Raw genomic sequence first — 22,073 nt, forward strand, 5'->3', positions numbered from 1 at the left:
ATTGTTTAAGGCTCATTGGGCCTGGGCCCATAACTGTTCTTGGGGCCAGGTGCACTTGTGCACTTACACTTATCATGTTACCAAAATGTCATGTTCATCTTAAACAGTATTAACATTACATGTAATTATACTTTGGTTATATTTCGTAGTTCTTTTATTTTTTGTCATACTTGATAATTTTATTATCACATTAGCTAGTACCAATATCACATTTGACCACACTTTTCTCATATTCGATAGTACTCTAATTTTTTCTTCACATATGATAATTTCATCTTTACATTATGCTATATCAACATTATATGTGACTATACTTTTTCACATTCAGTTGTCCCCCATTTTTTTCACACATTTGATGGGTTCCACAGTCACATTAAGCAATACTAAAATCAATTTTGACCGTACTTTTGTTGTATTCGATGGTACCATAATTTTTTTCTCACATTTGACGATTTTATTGTCACATTGGACAATACTAACATCACATATGACTGTACTTTTTTCACATTCGGTAATTCCTTTTTTTTTCCCCTTATATTTGATGGTTCCATTGTCACAGCAAGCAATACCAACATCACATTTTACTATACTTTTGCCACATTCAATGGTACTCTAATTTTTTCTCATATTTGACAGTTTCATTGTCACATTTGACAGTATCAACATCACATGTAACTGTACTTTAAAAAATTAAGCTCAATTAACCAATTTTAACATACACAAGCAACTCGGCCCTTTGAAAAATTTTAAAACAAAATAATTTTGTTCTTACCAAGAAGGAGATGCACACATCAAAAACACTAATAAATAATAAATAATAAAACCCTTTAGCAATTAAATAGAAAAGTTGGAGGTCAGAGCTGCCGCACGCAGCTAGTAGCAAAGTTGCTCACCTAACCTTAAGTTTTGACTTCATCCTTAGTACCAACATCACATATGATCGTAATTTTATCACATTCGATGTTTCCCTCTTTTTTTTTTTTTACTCAATTTATTATTTGTTCTTTTTTCTATTTTTATATCTTAATTTATGATTTGTGTTAGTTTCTTAATTATAAATTATAAATAAGTTTGATTATGTTCTTAATATTAAAATAATTCTTAAATTCAAACATATTCACATTCTCAACAATCTTATATATTTATGACTATGATCACGCTAAATCCCTGTGACTAGACATCAGATTCAGAAGAAATTAGTTTCGTGCTAATGTATATTGCCATTAGCTAGGTCCAGAAACACGATATGCTTGTGATGCCCTAGATAAAACTAGTTTTGATACCAATAAATAACCACCATTGGCTGGGTATTAGAGTCAAACAAAAATATATCCAAAATCATATATATCAATTCAGAGTTCAAACAAAAATATATCTAATTCAAATATATATATATATATATATATATATATAAATCATATATTCAGTATTCAAATATATTTGTAATAATTCTTTGTTCTTTACTTTAAATTAGGAATACAATTGAAATAAAATTGTAACAATTATAAACAATTTTTAGTAGTTAAAATACAATAGTACAAGCAAAATAAAACTAATCAGGATAAGGTTACTTACCTCAGCTAGCTCACCACAAAAGAATTTCTCCGTAACATTTCCTCTAAAATCCTTAGATATCACCTAAAATAATTTTTCAAGTACTATTTACTCAATAATCAAATCTACTAACTATATAAAAAGCGGCTGTGCCGCTACAATGTTTCGACACTGTTCACTCAACTTATTTCACTGTGCAGCACTGGAGCTGCAATAGTGATTTGGTTTAGTGAGTAGTTTTTTTTTTTTTTTTACGCCAATGCGGGCATAGTGCCTTGGCACTGTGCATCCAGTGCAAAACACTGTTCAGCATTGTAGCTGCAACAGTACTTTGATTTAGTGAGTTTTTTTTTTTTTTTAGTAATCGGTTTGTGTTTTTTTTTTTTTTTAAATATTGATGCAAGTTGACATTTATATTGTTATGCTGACATAACAAATTTTACAATTATTAACGTGTCAATTTCTTACGAGTTGAAATAAAATAATAAAATAAAATATGAGATTGGTTTTTTTTTTTCCAGTAATCGATTTGTGTTTTTTTTTCTTTTTAAATATTGATGTAAGCTAACATTTATATTGTTATATTGACATAATAAATTTCACAATTATTGACGTGTCAATTTCTTACAAGCCGAAATAAAATAATAAAATATGAGATTATAGCCAACCACAACTGAAAATTAATGTTTTAAAAAAATGTTACAACACTTATTGTTATCACAATAATTTCACAATTTTTGAGATCTCAGTTTCTTATAGATCAAATAAAAAAAAATGCTAAGTCCACAACATTTTAACATTAATTTCTACAGTGCCTAAAGTTTTTTTTTTTTCCAAGTAATTGGTTTGTGTTTTTTTTTTCTTTTAAATATTTATATAAACTGACATATATATTATTATACTAACACAACAAATTTCACAATATTTTCACAATTATTGAGGTATCAATTTCTTACAAGTCGAAATAAAAAAATAAAATATGAGACTGTAATTGCAACTGAAAGTAAATATTTTGAGAAAATGTTACAACACTTATTGTTATCATAATATTTTCACAATTGTTAAGATCTCAGTGTCTTATATATCAAATAAAAAATTGCTAAATCCACCACATTTTAACATTAATTTTACAACAAATCATAGGTAAGGTATTATTGATGGATAGCACTGGAGCTATAGTGCTTTTGGTTTATTCAATTGGCACTATAGCTACAGTGCCTAAAGTTTTTTTTTTCCCCAGTAATCGGTTTGTGTTTTTTTTTTCTTTGAAATATTTCTGTAAGCTGGCATGGCATATATATTATTATACTAATATAACAAATTTCACAATATTTTTACAATTATTGACGTGTTAATTTCTTACAAGTCAAAATAAAATAATAAAATATAAGACTGTGACTAACCATAACTGAAAATAAAAGTTTTGAGAAAATGTTACAACACTTATTATTATCACAATATTTTCACAATTGTTGAGATCTCAGTTTCTTATAGATCAAATAAAAAAAAATGCTAAGTCCACAATATTTTAACATTAATTTCTACTGTGCCTAAAGTTTTTTTTTTCCCCAATAATCGGTTTGTGTTTTTTTTTTTCTTTTAAATATTTATGTAAGCTGGCATATATATTATTATACCGACACAACAAATTTTACAATATTTTTACAAATATTGAAGTATCAATTTCTTACCAGTTGAAATAAAATAATAAAATATGAGACGTGACCAACCACAACTAAAAATAAATGTTTTGAGAATAACAATAACAATGTTATCAGTTTAAAACCAATAATAACTTGTCATTTAGAATTTGTTCTAAAAATATTATGAATGTAGCATTTTTCTCAAATAAAATTAAAAAAAACATCTATTCGAATCCTAAAAATGAAGATATTGTGAAAATATTATAATATTTTGTTGTATTTTTAGACTTCTTTTTTAATATAGTCAAATTAGATAAGCTAAAATTCACAATTTTATACACAAAATTTATATTAATTTTCTCACTATTAGCACAGCACGTGCCTTGCACGTGCAGCCCACGCTAGTAATCTAAAAAATCTTATAATAGTACCCAACCAACAAAAAAAAGCTAAAAATATCTAATAATTTCTCATGAATATCTCACACCAAAAATCCCCGCACTTTCTGCCACTAATGCCACTAATAGTTCCTAGCGATAAGGCCTCTAGATTACATGTAGGGTCAAAGTCAATTTGTAAAGGGCTATATGTGTGTTCCATTCTTCTTCTTCTTCTCCTACTTTTTATTTTTTTATTTTTTTTATTTTTTATTTTTTTTACCTGCCACTATTAATTCTCTTTGAGAGGAGGACAAAACCAAGCACAAGTAAGGCACATGGGCAGTTACGGGATACTTTTTTTTTTTTTTTTTTTACATCTGATAGCTTGTTAGACTACAGGCCTACAACTTGACCTTTCCTATTCACCAAAATTTTCCTTACATTCAAACAGTTTTATTCTCATGTTGTGCTGTATCAACATTATATATGACTGTACTTTTTTTTATATTTGGTGATTTTTTTTCTCACATTTGATGGTTTCATTGTCATAGTAGGCAGTACCAGCATCACATTTGACTATACTTTTATCACATTCGGTGGTACTCTAATTTTTTTTTTCTAATATTTGACAGTTTCATTGTCACATTGGATAGTATCAACATTGCATGTGACTGTATTTTAAAGAATTAAGCTCAATTAACCAATTTTAACAAACACAAACAACTCGGCCTTTTAAAAAAATTTAAAACAAAATAATTTTGTCTTTACTAAGAAGGAGATGCACACAACAAAAAACTAATAAATAATTATCCTTTGAGCACGTGCTCAAAGACTCTTATTTTTTGGATAAAATTTAATTTAAAGCATTTATTATAATTTTGGATTACTACATTTTCTAGTCATAACGTGCTCAAAGGCTCTTCAATTTTTTGGGTAAAGTTTAATTTATAGCATTTATTATAATTTGGGATTACAACATTTTCTAGTCATAAAAAAAAAAAAAAAAAAAACCTAGGGGTGTGATGATAATTTTTTCATCACACCCCTAAGTTTTTTTGTGATTAGAAAATGTAGTAATCCCAAATTATAATAAATGCTCTAAATTAACTCTTATCCAAAAAATAGAAGAGTCTCTACACACATGCGTGAGCGTGTACTCAGAAGCTAGTATAAATAAAAATACACATAACTCTCTCAGACTACTCTCCCTCTCTTTGTGAAATTCAAATTCTCTCTAAAAAGTGAAAACACACTCTCTCGCTCTATGAAAACAAAATTGTGTGTGTGTGTGTGTGTGTGTGTGTGTGTGTGTGTGATAATGAGTTCCTATCACAGGAACTCTTTTCCACAAAAACACTCGGATTGAAGAACCACTAATTTCCAAAACGTAAGAATTCTTCATTAATTTTATACTCCTCTCTTCGTAATTTTCATGTGAATTAAGGAATTATTAAAATTTAAAGTGTTCTCTAGGGTTTTGATCAATAATAGTTTAAGAATTTTGTTAATTTATTTTGTGTGTGTGTGTGTGTGTGTGTGTGCAGATTGATTGGTTTATTCCAAATCGGTCGGCAATGGACTTTGATTACGCACACTACATGCTCACTGAAGGCAGTAGGAAGCAGAAAGGGAACCTATCTCCATCGAGTGTGGCGTACCTGAAGCTACTTGCGAAGGCCTTGAATCTCAATTGTACTCTAATCACAAAAATACCTCGGGGTGTGATGACTATAACTTGAATCAATGCACTTTTTCAATGCATTACTTCACAAATCCAAAACTGACTATTAAAAAATTTTAATGTACCAAAAGAAATAATTAAATCTATTGGGAAATTTAGACCCCGGTTGATAGAATTAACAAGTTTTAAACCCAAGTTATTAATTAGATTTATTATGTATAAAACTTGTCAAAACAAACAAACATCAATATCATGTCAAAAACATGCATAGCGGAATAGTAAATAAGACAAGATATGATGACCCAAGAAAACCAATGAAACAAACTAGTTTCACAGTAAAAAAACCTTGGGGAAAATCTTCTTGAAAAGCAATTCACTATAGTAAAGAGAAGTTTCAAATCTAGAACAAAACTTTCGTCCCTAGACTCTATAATCCCCGTAGATAAATTTACAGCAGAAACCTTCTACCGCTTTAGAACCTCTGAACTCTTCAATATATGAACGCCACCTTTTTGTACGGATCCTAGTACGTGACTAACCAATGATGCACAGCTCCTAGTACGTGACTAACACACCAACTTGAGAAGAAGATGTTGACTGCAAAGTTCTTTAGTTCATCACACGATAAAGATCAAGAAGCATTTAGTTACAAAACCCTAAGGCGTAAAGACGCAGTAACTTCTTTCAGAGAGAATATGGCACTTGGTCACTTTTTGCATATGTTCTCCTTATATTCTCTTATGTGACGGTCTTTAAAATAAGTCTTATATATGTCTAGCGTTGTGAGAAAAAAATCCTACACATATATGTCAGCATGAGCCGAAAATCATATCTGAAAATTCTGATTTCGTAATTCTCAATAGATAGTATCTGTCGAGCAGCTGTCGAGCCTCGATAGATGGTATCTGTTGAGCAGCTGTTGAGCTTTAATGAATCAGCACTTCTTCACTTATTTCTTGGACAGATTTACATGGCTTCAATACTAGACTTGAACTCTTGCTCCTAAAAGTATTAAACACATCATAGATCTATTCAAATACAAGTAAAGTGCGTTTTGTCAAAAGATTAGTCAATTCTAAATGACAAATGTTCCTAACATGAATCACATATGTTCTAACAAAATCTAAGCAAGGCCCATTATAGCAAAAGTATAAAACTGGTAAGTAGATCAAAATGATAATGTAAAACTCACAAATAGCATTTACGGGTCGTAAAAATTAGGAAAACCAAAAGGCAAAATAATGAACCTTATGAATCCTATAAAAAATTGAAGAGACTAAAAAAAAGAGAGAGAATAATAGGTACCTTTTCTTTCTCCTCTTTGGCCAAGCAGTTCATGCTATCTCTGGCCTGATACTCACAAATGTCCAAAAGGCAAAATAATAAACCTTCCTTTGAACCAAAAAGGGTTCTAAAGGTACCCATAAATGATAAAAGAATACCCTAGCAAACGTACCTTTATCAAACAAAAACAGCAAAAAATACTACATCAAACCAAAAAAAGAAAAAGAGAAAAAGCAAAGAGTAGAGCCATATATGAGAATGGCATGTCTCATCTAAACAATAATTGCTCAAATAGAAGGTTAATAAAAAATACAAAACCTAACATGGCAATAAACGCAATTTAACAAAACCTATTTCCATTTGGCAGAGAAGTTTTGGCACACATATAACAAAACTTGTAATATATGCATACATAAATATGAGAAAGATTCCTCAAAAAAAAAAAAAAACAACAAATTTGAGAGAGAAAATGAATTGGATCATCTGAGGAACAATAAGTAGCAGGTACAATTTTTGTGGAGTTTGGATGGTGTTCAGTGAGATCTAAAAAAAGGCACCTATGAATATGATTAGAAGAAATGTGGATATATGGCTGGTTTTTTTTTTTTTTTTTTGGGGGCGGGGGGGGGGGGGGGGGGGGGGGAATAACGGTAGATGTGAGTTTTTTTTTTCCCTGTACGACATATGTGTTTTTTTACAAAGAAACGTGTCTTTATTTTAATTTTAATTTTTTTTATAAATGGATAAAACAATTTGAAAACTATTAAGAGAGTGATCTTATTTTGTAGGCAACATTTTAATGGGAATTAAAGATGTATCTACTTTATATATATATATATAAATTGTATATATCTATTTAGTTTAGTTTTTTTGTTGATAACTATTTAGTTTTCTTTTTTGGATATTTAGTTTAGTTTTTTTTTTATATAAAAATTAATACTAATGTCTATGGATAAACGTAGGGTTTTTTTTTTTTAATAATAATAAATTAGTATTAGAAACTAAGGTTTTTTTTTTTTTTTAAAGGAAAAAAACAATAGAAACGTAGGTAGTTTAACTAATTTTTCTATTAAAAAAAAACAATAAACCTATAGTTACTTTGAAGAAGTGGGTTAGTAGAAGAGTGTTCCTATTTTGTAGGTAATGTTTTAGTGCATGTTAGATATGTATTTTTACTAAACTATCCTTTAAGTTTTGTCTCTATTTAAACTTGGGGGTGTAGGGGTATTTTGGAATAAAAAAAAATCCAGTCTAACCAGGGAAAGCTCCTTAAATAGTAATATAGATAAATAATAAAACCCTTTAGCAGTTAAGTAGAAAAGCTAGAGGTCAGAGCCGCCGCACGCAACTAGTAGCAAAGTTGCTCACCTAACCTCAAGTTTTGGCTCTGTCCCTAGTATCAACATCACATATGATCGTAGCTTTATCACATTTGGTATTTCCCTCATTTTCTGTTTTTACTCAATTTGTTATTTGTTCTTTTATCTATTTTTATGTCTTAATTTATGACTTGTGCTACTTTCTTAATTATAGATTATGAATAAGTTTGATTATGTTCTTAATATTAAAATAATTCTCAAATTCAAACATATTCACATTCTCAACAATCTTATATATTTATGACTATAGCCACGCTATATCCTCGTGACTAAGCATCAGATTAAAAAGAAATTAGTTTCGTGCTAATGTATATCCCCATTAGATGGGTCTAGAAACACGATATGCTCGTGATGTCCTAGATAAAACTAGTTTTGATACCAATGAATAACCCCCACTGGTTGGGTATTAGAGTCAAAATATAGTTATATTATCCAAAATCATATATATCAAATCAGAGTTCAAAATATATATATATACACACACACACACACACACATCTAATTCAAATATATATAATCATATATTCAGTATTCAAATATATTTGTGATAATTCTTTGTTCTTTACTTTAAATTAGTAATACAATTGAAATAAAATTGTAACAATTATAAACAATTTTCAGTAGTTAAAATACATTAGTATAAGCAAAATAAAACTAATTAGGATAAGGTTACTCACCTCAGCTAAGTCAACACAAAAGAATTTTTCCCTAACACTTCCTCTAAAATCCTTAGATATTACTTAAAACAATTTTTTAAGTACCATTTATTCAATAATCAAATAATTTAAGAAAACTTATAATGGTACCCAACCAAAAAAAAAAAAAAAAAAGCTAAAAATATCTAATAATTTTTCATGAATATCTCAAACCAAAAATCCACTATATATTTCCTTTACTTTGTGCCACTAATAGTTCCAAGCGATGAGGCCTCTAGATTACATGTAGGGTCAAAGTCAATTTGTAAAGGACTATACGTGTGTTCCTTTCTTCTTCTTCTATATTTTTTTTTAATCTCCTGCCACCTGCCACCATTAATTCTCTAAAAACTCCCTTAGTAATGTAAATTATAAAATTAACCCCCACAAAGAGATTTACTTAAATACCCCTCCTGTTAAGTTCCTTTTTTTTTTTTTTTTTTTTTTTTTATGGGTAGTGCAAGTCCAAATTACTAAACTTTAAAATAATTATAGTAATAGAAAAATAAAGTTGAATTCTAAATATTTTTTAAAAGCAATCAAGGCAGTGAGACGATATACAACTTTCAAGGAGTATTGCTATACTTTTATACTTTATATTGAATTATTTTCTCAATTTTTTTTTGAGTAATCAAATTACATTTTTAAACTTTATTTACTAAGTTTAATCACTTGAATTAATTTTCATTAGTTATGAATTTATTATATTTTTGTTTCTTTATTTTTGATAATATGAAAAATCGTTGATGGAAACTAAGTAAATTTACCTAGGTATGAATTATACATTATAGTTTACATTTATATTGCATTTTGTATGAAGTTTACTTTATTATTATATAATTGTTTGTTTGCCAAGGGTCTTGTAATTGAATTGACACATCTTCATGTACAAAGTGCTTAGTGGTCTAGGAGAGTGTTGATATCGTATTTTGTTCGTCCTCGATTTGCATGCCGGGCCCCGAAAAATCCAAGAATATTATTTCTTTCCATGGGGCTGCGAGAACATTCAAAATGACATGGCATAACCTGTTCTGACATTGGAGCACTCAAAGTGCCTTTTTCAACCAAAATGACCAAAATGCCCCTGGTCAGCCCTAGGTTGACCAAGGGTCAAACAAGGTCAAAATCCTCACAAAATAACATTTTTCATGATCTTACATCAAATCCGAGCTTCTCGGAGACTTTTAGTAAGTTTCACCAAGTTTAACCCGGAGTTGACCCTAGCCCTAGATAGACATGGCAAAATGGGCGAGTCGGGTCGGGCTCTGGTCGGGTCAATCGGGTTTGCGGGTCAAACGGGTCACGGGGCAAAACAGGTCCTTTTTAACTGGGTCAATCGGGTTGCAGGTCGGGTCAGGTTGACCAGTATTTTCAAACAAGTTTTTTTTTTTTTTTTTTTCCCAATTACAAAAACAAATCAATGACAATCTGTTTAGAGAGAATGATTAAAATCAATTAAGCAAATGAATTACACTTAATGCCACTTGTTAATATCCTTCCAATTCTAACAGTTTTGAGCATAACAAAAATTATTTATAGTCATAAATTCATGGTGGGAAAAGTCTTCAATGTTAATAGTTCATTGTCAAAATCCATATAATTACAAGTTTACATCTTTAAAAAGAGATAGATCTTAAAACAAACAAAACAAGTAAGCCAGCTGTGGGGAGTAAAAGGACCCAAGTGGGCATATGGGCCTTTGGACTGTAGCATGGAGGGCCGACCTGCTCCAGAATTAAACTCTACGAATTGGCCCATACGCCGAGGATCCGAGGATACAGCCGAGGGGGAGCTTCTCCTCGGACAAATCCAAGAGAACTCAAAACTTCATTATGAAGGTCAAGGCACAACTCTGGAAAGACTGATGGTTAAAGGGGGACACCCTGAACCTTCTAGATGCACCAGTGTTAAAGAAAATATCAAGAGCAAAGGCTGCCACCTCCGCATTAAAGGCTCTACACCTACCTCCCTAGCCGCATTAATGGGGAAGTGACCCCTGAACAGTAGGGCTGAAACTTCTAGTCACTGTCCAAAAAGTATCAGGGAAGGAAGTATTTAAGGAGAGTCTGAAACGAAGAAAGAAATGAAGAATTGTAATCTTTAAGGAAGAAAGAGAAATAGTAAAGAAGTAGTCCTCGGCTCAAGTCCGAGGAGACCCATTTGCAATTATTATTCGTTATTTACCAGTGTTTATTTATAAAAGCCTGTTATTAAGTTCTCAGTACCTTTAATCTAGATTTCAAACCCACACTCTACAAATTTTATTGTTTAAGGCTCATTGGGCCTGAGCCCATAATCTTCTTTGGGTCCAGGTGCAATTGTGTACTTACAATTGGCGCTGTCTATGGGAAATCTAGTCTCGAAGGAGTTGGGATACTATGGCAGGCCTGGGTTCTCACCACGCAGAGTCACAGGGATCACAATCGGAGGATAATTTCGAGCGTCTTGAGCGTCGAAGGGATCGTGAGGAAAGTGTCCATACAGAATACCCCGAGGCTAACCATACTCATGGTGGGGGTAGCACCACCCATGAGGATGGTGCTAAAGCCATGCAGAAGGAGATTAATCGTTTGAAGAGGAAGTTACGTCGCGCCAGACGCAGGTCTTCACCGTCCTCATCTAGTCCTTCCTCAGAGGAGGTACGGGGAGGTAGCTATAGCTCAAGGTCATGCTCACCCCCCAGTGCAATGTCCTCTGGTGAGGAGGACGACCAGCCAGCTCGCAAACGCAAGAAGCTTCCTTCAAGGGGCTTAGGGAACGATGCTATGAGTCGGGCGTTGCACCAACTCTCCAAATCTCCGTTTTCACGGAAGATTGAGAAGGGGAGGCTTCCCAGGAGGTTTACCTAGCCAACCTTTACCATCTACAATGGCCGGACTGATCCGGTGGAGCACGTGAGTCACTTTAACCAGAGGATGGTGGTGCACTCTCACAACGAGACCCTGATGTGTAAAGTTTTCCCCTCTAGCTTGGGACCTGTTGCTATGAGGTGGTTCAACGGCCTTAAATCGGGGTCTATAGGTTCGTTTGGGGAGCTCACTAGAGCATTCGCTTCCCGGTTCATTACGTGTAGCAGAGTACCTCGGCCATTGGACTCGCTGCTATCCATGACCATGAGGGAAGGGGAGATGTTGAAAGCATATTCTGACCGGTACTGGGAAATGTTTAATGAAATAGATGGTGACTTTGATGAGGTGGCGCTCAATACTTTTAAGGTAGGCCTTCCTACTGATCATGACTTGAGAAAGTCTTTGACTAAAAAGCCCGTCCGCAGCGTACATCGCCTCATGGACCGCATTGACAAGTACAAGAGAGTGGAGGAAGACCAGCAGCAAGGAAAGGGTAAGGAGAAGGTTATCCCGCATGAGAGAAGGGATTTCAGGTCGGACAGGTACCACAACAACAAGCCGAGGAGAGATTATGTTGGGCAGTCCGGCTCGGCAGCACCTCAGGCCGTGAACACTGTGTTCCGAGAACCAGTACATCAGTTGCTAGAGAAAGTTCGTAAGGAGCCCTTCTTCAGATGGCCTGGTAAGATGGCAAGAGACCCTGCGAAGAGGAATCAGAACCTCTTTTGTCAGTACCACCAAGATGTGGGCCACACTATCGAGAACTGTCGGACCCTTTGGAACCACTTGGAGCAGCTGGTCAGTGAAGGGAAACTAAAGCAGCACTTGTGTCAACCTGGTGGACAGGGCAGTCAATCTGGCTTGAACAATCAGAAGAATAATCCATCTCGGCCCGCATTGGGAACGATTAATGTTATTTTCGCTGCACCTAGCAGGACTGGTTCAGGCCCCACTAGGGTGATGGCGGTTTCCCATTCTCAGGCCGAGGAACCAGACTGCAGGCCGAAGAGGTTGAAGGTGACCTTACCCGTCTTGGGATTTTTGGAGGAAGATAAGGTTCGTACCATTCAACCCCATGACGATGCTCTTGTGGTCACTCTCAGGATAGGGAGTTATGATGTCAAGAGAGTTATGATTGATCAGGGCAGCGGTGCAGATATCATGTACCCTGATTTATTTAAGGGGTTAAGGCTGCAGTTGGAAGATCTTACTCCTTATGACTCGCCACTCATAAGCTTCGAAGGAAGGGCCGTTGTGCCGAAGGGACAGATTCATTTGCCCGTCCAATCCAGCTCAGAAACGGTTGAGGTGGATTTCATTGTGGTCGACGCGTACTCCCCATATACAGCCATCCTCGCCAGGCCATGGCTACACGCTCTGGGAGCTGTCTCCTCTACCTTGCATGTTAAGGTTAAGTTTCCCTCGGGGGAATATGTTGAGGAAATCCTCAGCAGCCAATCAGTGGCCAGGCAATGCATATCGGCCGCAGTGCTTCATCAGTCAGAAGCCGAGTCATCAGCTTTGCCTATCCGAGAGTCATAGCAATTAACAGCTCCGGATGCACCTGGGGCGGTGACAGGAGATGAGGCTTTTTGTGAGGAGTTAGAGAAGTTTTTAATAGCAGATGACCCGGAGAGGTTCTTCCAAGTTGGCATACGTTTGCCACACCAAGAGAATATGGAGTTGTTGGAATTTCTGAAGGACAATATTGATGTTTTTGCGTGGGACCCTTATAAGGCCCCAGGCATTGATCTAATCTTCATTTGTCATTGTTTAAACGTCAACCCTGCCATTATGCCGAGAAGGCAGCCACCTCAGCGCTCTTCCAAAGAGCATGCCGAGGCTGTTAAAGAAGAGGTGCTCAAACTCAAGAGGACTGGGGCTATTAAAGAAGTTTTCTACCCCGAATGGTTGGCACATACAGTTGTGGTTAAAAAGAAGAATGGAACGTGGAGAGTATGCGTGAACTTCACAGATTTGAACAAGGCCTGCCCCAAGGATTCATTCCCAATGCCGCGTATTGATCAACTGGTGGATGCCATTGTCGGACATCCTCGAATGAGTTTTTTGGATACCTTCCAGGGTTACCATCAGATTCCATTAGCATTGGAGGATCAAGAGAAGACTGCTTTTATTACTCCAACAGGGAACTACCACTATAAGGTCATGCCATTTGGGTTGAAGAATGCTGGGGCTACCTACCAAAAAATGATGACCAGAATGTTTGAACAGCAACTAGGGAAGACCATTGAGGTATATGTGGATGATATGGTGGTGAAGAGTAAAACAATACCTTCACACGTGAGAGATCTGGCCGACACCTTTCAGGTGCTAAGAAAGTACAAGCTGCGCCTCAACACCTCAAAGTGCTCTTTTGGCGTGGGGTCCGGAAAGTTTTTGGGATACATGATTACTCACAGAGGCATAGAGGTGAACCCAGCGCAGGTCAAGGCTATTCAGGATTTGCAGCCACCTCGAAACCCAAAAGAGATCCAGAAATTGACCGGAATGATAGCTGCATTGAATAGGTTTATCTCTCGGTCAATTGACCGATACCGTCCTTTCTTCCAATTGTTGAATAAATGGAAAGGGTTTCAATGGACTGAGGACTGCGTGTTAGCTTTCCAACAGTTTAAGCAATATCTTTCTCGGCCACCCATTTTGTCTCGCCCCGAGGCGGACGAGGTCTTGTTCGCTTATCTGGCGGTGGCCGTCCATGCAGTCAGCTTGGTCCTTATAAGGAATGAAAGCGGGGTGCAAAGACCGGTCTACTACGTTAGTAAGTCTTTGAATGAGGCCGAGGTGCGCTATCTGCTCCCAGAGAAAGCGCTTCTGGCCATAGTTCACGCCACGCGCAAGCTTCCTCATTATTTCCAGTCTCACACTGTGGTGGTCCTGACCCAGTTGCCTCTTAAGGTGGTGTTACGCAGTGTCGATTACTCTGGCAGGGTGGCAAAATGGGGAACCATTTTGGGAGCCTTTGATGTTAAATACAAGCCTCGCACCTCGGTGAAGGGCCAGGTACTCGCTGACTTGGTGGCAGAGTTTACCGAACCATTGCTAGAAGAAACCCTGAAAGAGGCACACATGGATGAAAAACCAGTTGGTGTGATCACAGCTGCAGTACTTCCGACCTGGAAAGTGTATGTGGATAGGGCAGCTAATCAGAGAGGATCTGGTGTTGGACTTGTCCTAATGTCCCCTGAGGGAATTGTCTTCGAAAAATCTTTGAGATTGGCGTTCTTGGCTACCAATAATGAGGCTGAGTATGAAGCAGTCTTGGTGGGCATGAAGATGGTGCATAGGATGGGTGGAAAGGTAGTTCAGGCGTTCTCGGATTCTCAGTTAGTGGTCGGCCAAGTCAAGGGCACCATGGAGGCTAGAGACTGTAGAATGCAGGAATATTTGGCCCAAGTCAAGCGTCAGCAAGCCGAATTTGACTCCTTCATCTTAGCCCACATTCCTAGGAGTGGAAATACTCATGCAAATTCTTTGGCTACGTTGGCAACGTCTTCGGCTCAGGGTTTGCCCAGGATTATCCTCGTGGAGGATTTGTTAGAGCCAACTCTTACCATTGTCAGCACAGTTCACATTCATCTGATAAGGCCTGGACCTAGTTGGATCAACCCGGTTATATCTTTTCTTAAGAATGATACCCTTCCTGAGGACAAATCTGAAGCAGATAAGATACGTAGAAAGGCGCCACGTTTCTGGTTGTCCGAGGACCAGAAACTGTACAAACGATCCTTCTCAGGACCGTACTTGTTGTGTGTGCACCCTAAATCAACGGAGGCATTACTGGAGGAACTGCATGAGGGGATTTGTGGAAGCCACACTGGGGGAAGGTCCTTAGCCCATAAAGCTCTGACTCAGGGTTATTGGTGGCCCAATATGCAGAGAGAGGCTCAGGACTATGCCAGAAAATGTGATCAATGCCAGAGGTTCGCCCCTAATATTCATCAACCTGGAGGGGTTCTTAGCCCTCTCTCCAGTCCTTGGCCTTTTGCACAATGGGGATTGGACATAGTGGGGCCATTTCCGAGAGCTGCAGGAAACAAAAGATGGCTTCTCGTGGAGACAGACTATTTCACTAAATGGGTTGAGGCCGAGCCCTTAGTAAATATCAGAGACGTTGACTCCAAGAAATTTGTCTGGAAAAACATCGTCACTAGATTTGGTATTCCACACACACTTATCTCAGACAATGGCGTTCAATTCGACAGCAAGGCTTTTAGGAAATACTGTGGTGATATGGGCATCATAAATAGATATTCAACCCCAGCTTATCCTCAGGGAAATGGGCAAGCCGAGGATGTTAACAAGGTCATAGTTAGTGGGCTCAAGAAAAGGTTGGACGATGCGAAAGGCAAATGGATAGAGGAACTTCCACATGTTCTGTGGACGTATCGAACTACGCCGCGCAAGTCCACGGGAGAAACACCATTCTCTATGACTTATGGAGTCGAGGTGGTTATACCCCTGGAATCTGGTTTTCCCACCCTGAAGACAAGTTCTTTTAGCCTGGAGAATAACAATGGACTCCTGGAGAAAGGCCTCGATTTACTTGAGGAATGACGCGAGGCAGCTATGGTCCAAATGGCTTATTATCAACAGAAGCTAAAACGGGGATATGATGCTCACGTGAAGCTAAGGCCACTCGCACCTGGAGATCTTGTACTAAGAAAAGTAGTGGGCACTTCTAAGTACCCTGCTTGGAGTAAGCTAGGACCAAACTGGAAAGGCCCCTATCACATTATTTCAGTAGCTGGCATAGGGTCATATCGGCTAGCTGACCTAGATGAAAGAATTGTACCACGTCCGTGGAATGTAAATAACCTTATAAGGTATTATTATTAATAAAATGTGCTTTTGTTAGCTAACATTTCAAAGTTATAAGTACCTCTAACATTTGGAGTTACTATTCTTAAGAATCAAACAGAAACTTAGTTAAGTGTAGTCCTCGGACCACAAACCTTGTTGAAATTGATATCTTATCATTTGTTAAACAGAACCTTAGTTATGCCGGGTCCTCGGACCTCCTACTTTGGGGAAATTAGCATTTGGAGTTACTATTCTTAAGAATCAAACAGAAACTTGGTTAAGTGTAGTCCTCGGACCACAAACCTTGTGGAAATTGATATCTTATCATTTGTTAAACAGAACCTTAGTTATGCCGGGTCCTCGGACCTCCTACTTTGGGGAAATTAACATTTGGAGTTACTATTCTTAAGAATCAAACAGAAACTTGGTTAAGTGTAGTCCTCGGACCACAAACCTTGTGGAAATTGATATCTTATCATTTGTTAAACAGAACCTTAGTTATGTCGGGTCCTCGGACCTCCTACTTTGGGGAAATTAACATTTGGAGTTACTATTCTTAAGAATCAAACAGAAACTTGGTTAAGTGTAGTCCTCAGACCACAAACCTTGTGAAAACTGATATCTTATCATTTGTTAAACAGAACCTTAGTTATGCCGGGTCCTCGGACCTCCTACTTTGGGGAAATTAACATTTGGAGTTACTATTCTTAAGAGTCAAACAGAAACTTGGTTAAGAATAGTCCTCGGGCCACAAACCTTGTCACTGTTCTTAATATCTTGTCACTGTTCTTATTCTTACCACACGTTTTATGGAAATCAGTATCTCACCATTCATTAATTTGGATCTCAAGTTCCACATTTTTAAGTGTTAAACAAATTTTTGTAAGAAATGGCCTTCGGACCTTACATCCTACTAAAAGCAATATGTCAAATTACAAAGGTTTAACCACCATGTGAGTTGTGTAACTGTGACATTATTTAATATCTAAATTAAGTTATGTGGCTGTTTTGAAGTCATAGTTGTTTGCATGGTGGTGTTAGACTTATTTATTCTGTTTTCCCTTTAACTGTTTATTATTGAAAACTTTCATGACAAGCACAAAAAGAATAAGGTAAAACAAAGACAACATGAACGAAAGTTGAATAAAAATTTTCTTCATTAATTATATACAAAAAAGGGGGAGGAGTACAAAAGGTTCTATCCTAGGCCTTAAGCTTGTGCAGGGGGTCTTGGAGGGAGCTGCTGCCAGCCTCAGTACTCTTCAACTCCAGTTCAAAGGTGGACAAAACTTGCTTCCCTTTGTTTATTGAAGGGACGTGGGGCTCCATGTCTTGAACTTGCTCCTTCTCGGCGCCATCACACTTGTCCTTCTCTTTATAGGAACCTTCAGGTTTTGTAGGATCAGGAACAAGTTCTTGCACCACAGGAGGAAGGGCAGGAGAGGCAGCAACAGGAGGGTCTTCAATTTCCTGTATGTCTAGGGGAAGCCAAATGTTCTCGGGCTTCCTCAGCTTGGAAGCTTGAGGAACCCCTGCTGCATTCATGGCCTCTCCGCAGACCTGCTGACAGTACTCTCGGCACAAAGCCGCAAAAGCCTCTGTCAGCTGTTCTTGCGTTCTGGTCACCCCCTCCTAATAGCTGGCCTTCTTCGCGGCCTCCAGTGCGTGCTTGTGGGCGCGAGCCTCCTCCTTCGCCCGCGTAAGCTCCTTTTCCAAGTCAGAGCGTGCCTGTTGGACTTAGGCAAGCTCGTCATCCTTTTGGCGGAGAAGCTTACGCTGCCCCTCCACTTAGCCCTCCATTGTCTTCAAGCTGGCCTTGTCACCATCTCTCTCTCTTTTCAAGTCGGCCAGCTGTGACGTGATCTTCCCGTTCTCTGCTAAGGCCTGGCCTAGGGACCTTTCTGCCTCTTGCCTTAGCTCTTGCTCCATCCCAGCGCGCTTCCAAGAATCCTCCACGAACTTTTCGGCCGCGAAAACTTCTTGGATGGACTGCAAAAATGCCAGGAGGTTAAATACGGTAAAGTGTTTACAAATAAATATAAAGTACGAGTGCGAGGTGGAACTTACCAGAGCTAAACCCCTTTTTAATGAGAGGAACAACTGCGGCTGACCCATCTTCTCCAAGGTTTCCATGTCCTTGGGCAGTAGAAGAGGACGCTCCAACACCTCGGCCAAATGATGGGCGTGGCCTTGTTGGACTGCCCTAATGCTAGAGTGACAGGGAATGGGTGCGCCATCCAGTCTCAAGTCAGGAGACCAGGTAGCTGGTGCTCGGCGCACCTCAGCCACTTCTCTGATCTCCCCGCTTTCAACTGAGCGGGCGCTCCCTTTGCCCTTGTCCAATTTCTGCTGCTGGGCCGGCGCGAGCTGTTTCATCTTCTTTTGTTTTTCACCACCAGCCCCTTCGGCCTCCGCTTTCCTTTTCTTCTTGGGATCTTCGGCTGGAGGCTTGGGGTCGGCTGGAGGAGGAGGAGGTGGTGGTAAAGCCAGGGGAACCTGGGACCCCCTCGTCCCCTTCTTCGCCACTCGTGTGCCTCTTTCGGTCATAAGGCCCTTCAGCTCATCCATCTCTTCTTCAATGGAGCTGTCGTCTGGACGCGCTATCACTAGACCTTCTATCCCAGAGGCCTCAGCTGTTTCTTCTTCCTCATCGGAAAGAACAACGAACGGGTTTTCACGAGGTCGTGGGGAGTCCTCGAACTGAAATTGTTCTATCTCCTCATCCAACATGTTCGAAGAAGACACTCGCTCCTCTGGGACAGCAATTGCCTGAGAGTGCACAGCGAGGGGAACTGCCGCTATGGGCTGTGTGTACAACACGATGTGTGGGGCGTCAGGGATGTCCTGGTCGGCCAAAAAGTGGGGTCTGGCTACGTGAATTCTCCTGCGCCTTCGGTCACCCGCGATTATTGCGTTCTCGATCTCCTGGAAGTCCGAGGAGATGGGATCGTACCCCAGAATCAAGTGGGCCGCCCTAAGTTGAAAGTCTCTGCTGACGAACACCTCGGAGCGTAGCACTCTATTCAAATCTGCAACGTTGCAGTGGCTTAAGCGTGGGCACACGTTTGGCTTATCTGCAAAGAAAAACATCCAAATAAACAAACATGGTCAGATTCGTAGAACGTATAATAAATTAAATTTAGACGCTCAAGTAAATGCGAATGCACATGTCTAGATGATTTAGGGAGTTATGGAGTGGGAAGTTAAATTCTAAGGTGTCGCACCTGGATCTCCCCACTCAACTGGGCAGTGGGAGTCGTCGTGCCAGTTGCTAGAGACGATGAGGTAGTCATCTTTCATGCCTTTATTGAACTTGGGCAAACAGGAGATCAACCTAACTACGCTAGAGCGAGATTTGATGTAATAACCTACTCCAGTGAGTTTGTGGCATTCGTACATAAAGACGACATCATGCCACGTGAGGTTCAGACCCATTTGCTCGTTTAGACTATCAACGCTTCCTAAGACCCTAAAAACGTTGGAAGCGCACTAATCGGGGCACAATCGGTGGTTGCGGAGATACTCCTTGGTAACGGGTTTCATTGGGAGGGTCATCCCACCTTCTACGAAGGCAACCATTGGGATGATGACCTCTCCGGCTTTCCTAGAACCGGCCACGGCTTCCGCCGTGCAGTATCTTAAACCTACATCGCTGGGAATGAGGTACTTAGCTCTAAAACCCTCCATCCCAGCAGCGGTATCTACTAGACACTTAAACTTTCCCATCAGGAAGAAACGAAAGACTAAGTTCTAAGAGAGGGAACAGTTAAAAGGGGGGCCGAGGACAAGATCCAAGGAGAAAGGTTTAAGGAAAAGGAATAAGAACTTACAAATTTCAAGTTGTGCGAATTTTCACGAATTTCTGCAGACAAAAGGTGATTACTGATGTTTTGATGGGATTAGCCTCTGAGGAAATAAATAAGGGCGCAAGTTCCCGAAGCGTCACGACGTGTGGGAAGCGGCCTCGAAATTGCATTTGTCCCGCCCAAATTTTCATGGAGTAAGAAGGGCCGTTGGATGCTTATCTCACCGTTGAACGTGGGGGACAAGGTGTAACTTACGGTAATAAATGCGCGCGTTTTTGAAAATAAAACCGCCAAGTGGCATCCTCTGGAACGCAAAACGATTTCCACACGTGCGGTTATTTACAAAACGTGTGGGGTAAGTCCTCGTTTAATCAAAACCCTATTTTTTCTCCTCGGACGAGGAAAAATAGAGTTTTAAGGGGCTATTGTAGGGAGTGAAAGGACCCAAGTGGGCATATGGGCCTTTGGACTGTAACAGGGAAGGCCGACCTGCTCTAGAATTAAACTCTACGAATTGGCCCATATGCCGAGAATCCGAGGATACAGCCGAGGGGAAGCTTCTCCTCGGACAGATCCAAGAGAACTCAAAATTTTATTATGAAGGTCAATGCACAACTTTGGAAAGACTGATGGTTAAAGGGGGACACCCTGAACCTTCTAGATGCACCAGTGTTAAAGAAAATATCAAGAGCAAAGGCTGCCACCTCCGCATTAAAGGCTCTACACCTACCTCCCTGGCCGCATTAATGGGGAAGTGACCCCTGAACAGTAGGGCTGAAACTTCTAGTCACTGTCCAAAAAGTATCAGGGAAGGAAGTATTTAAGGAGAGTCTGAAACGAAGAAAGAAATGAAGAATTGTAATCTTTAAGGAAGAAAGAGAAATAGTAAAGAAGTAGTCCTCGGCTCAAGTCCGAGGAGACCCATTTGCAATTATCATTCGTTATTTACCAGTGTTTATTTATAAAAGCCTGTTATTAAGTTCTCAGTACCTTTAATCTAGATTTCAAACCCACACTCTACAAATTTCATTGTTTAAGGCTCATTGGGCCTGAGCCCATAACCTTCTTTGGGTCCAGGTGCAATTGTGTACTTACACCAGCAAAGTAGCAAGTTATCGGTCTTCTTAAGTACACATGTTCTTGTTGCATTTAAAATAATAGTAAAGTTAGATTACTTAGAAAAATAAACTAAACAAAAAAAGATTTAAAAATAAACATAACGTATTAAGTAAAGAAGAATAAGTAAATATTTTATAAAAATTACATCTCAATCTCAATCTACTCAACGTTGGTAGCAGATTCGGCACTTCAAATATTCATACTTGCAAATTGTAGCTCAAGTTGGCCAATTTCGTCAGCATCTTCATCTACAATACAATATTTTAATATAACTTAATGTACCATGAAAGCAAATCAATAAAGAATTAAAATTGTATAATTATAACTATAAAAAAATTAAATTACCTTCAAATCCATATAGCCAACTTTTAGTACATAACATAGCTTCCACATTCTCAAGTAAAAGACGTGATCGATATGGAGTAAGAATTTTTTTCCCAGTGCTAAAACTTAATTCAGAAGCAACAGTGGTTATCGGAATTCTCATGAGATCCCGTGCCATTGAAGAGACCTCTGGAAACCGATTGTAATGCTCTTTCCACCAAGAGAGAACTTCCAACTTTGGATTTTGCTTTTTGTTAAGTCTAGACTCTTCTAAATACAAGTCTAACTGAGATTTTTTTTTTTTTGTTTTGGTACCACGACCACTTTCATGATGATCAAATTCCTAATCATTAAAAAAAATTGCAATGAAAAATAATACCACACAACATTACAATCTTTATTATTAAAAAAACATTGCACAACATATACCAAACAAAATGCAATTCACTTACATCATCTTCCTTATCTTCATCATCATCAGGATCATCCACAACACCGCTAGTATGACTAGAACTCCCAACACAAGATGAAATAGTGG

The sequence above is a fragment of the Castanea sativa genome, chromosome 5 (assembly GCF_040712315.1).
Source record: "Castanea sativa cultivar Marrone di Chiusa Pesio chromosome 5, ASM4071231v1".
Lineage (NCBI taxonomy): Eukaryota > Viridiplantae > Streptophyta > Magnoliopsida > Fagales > Fagaceae > Castanea > Castanea sativa.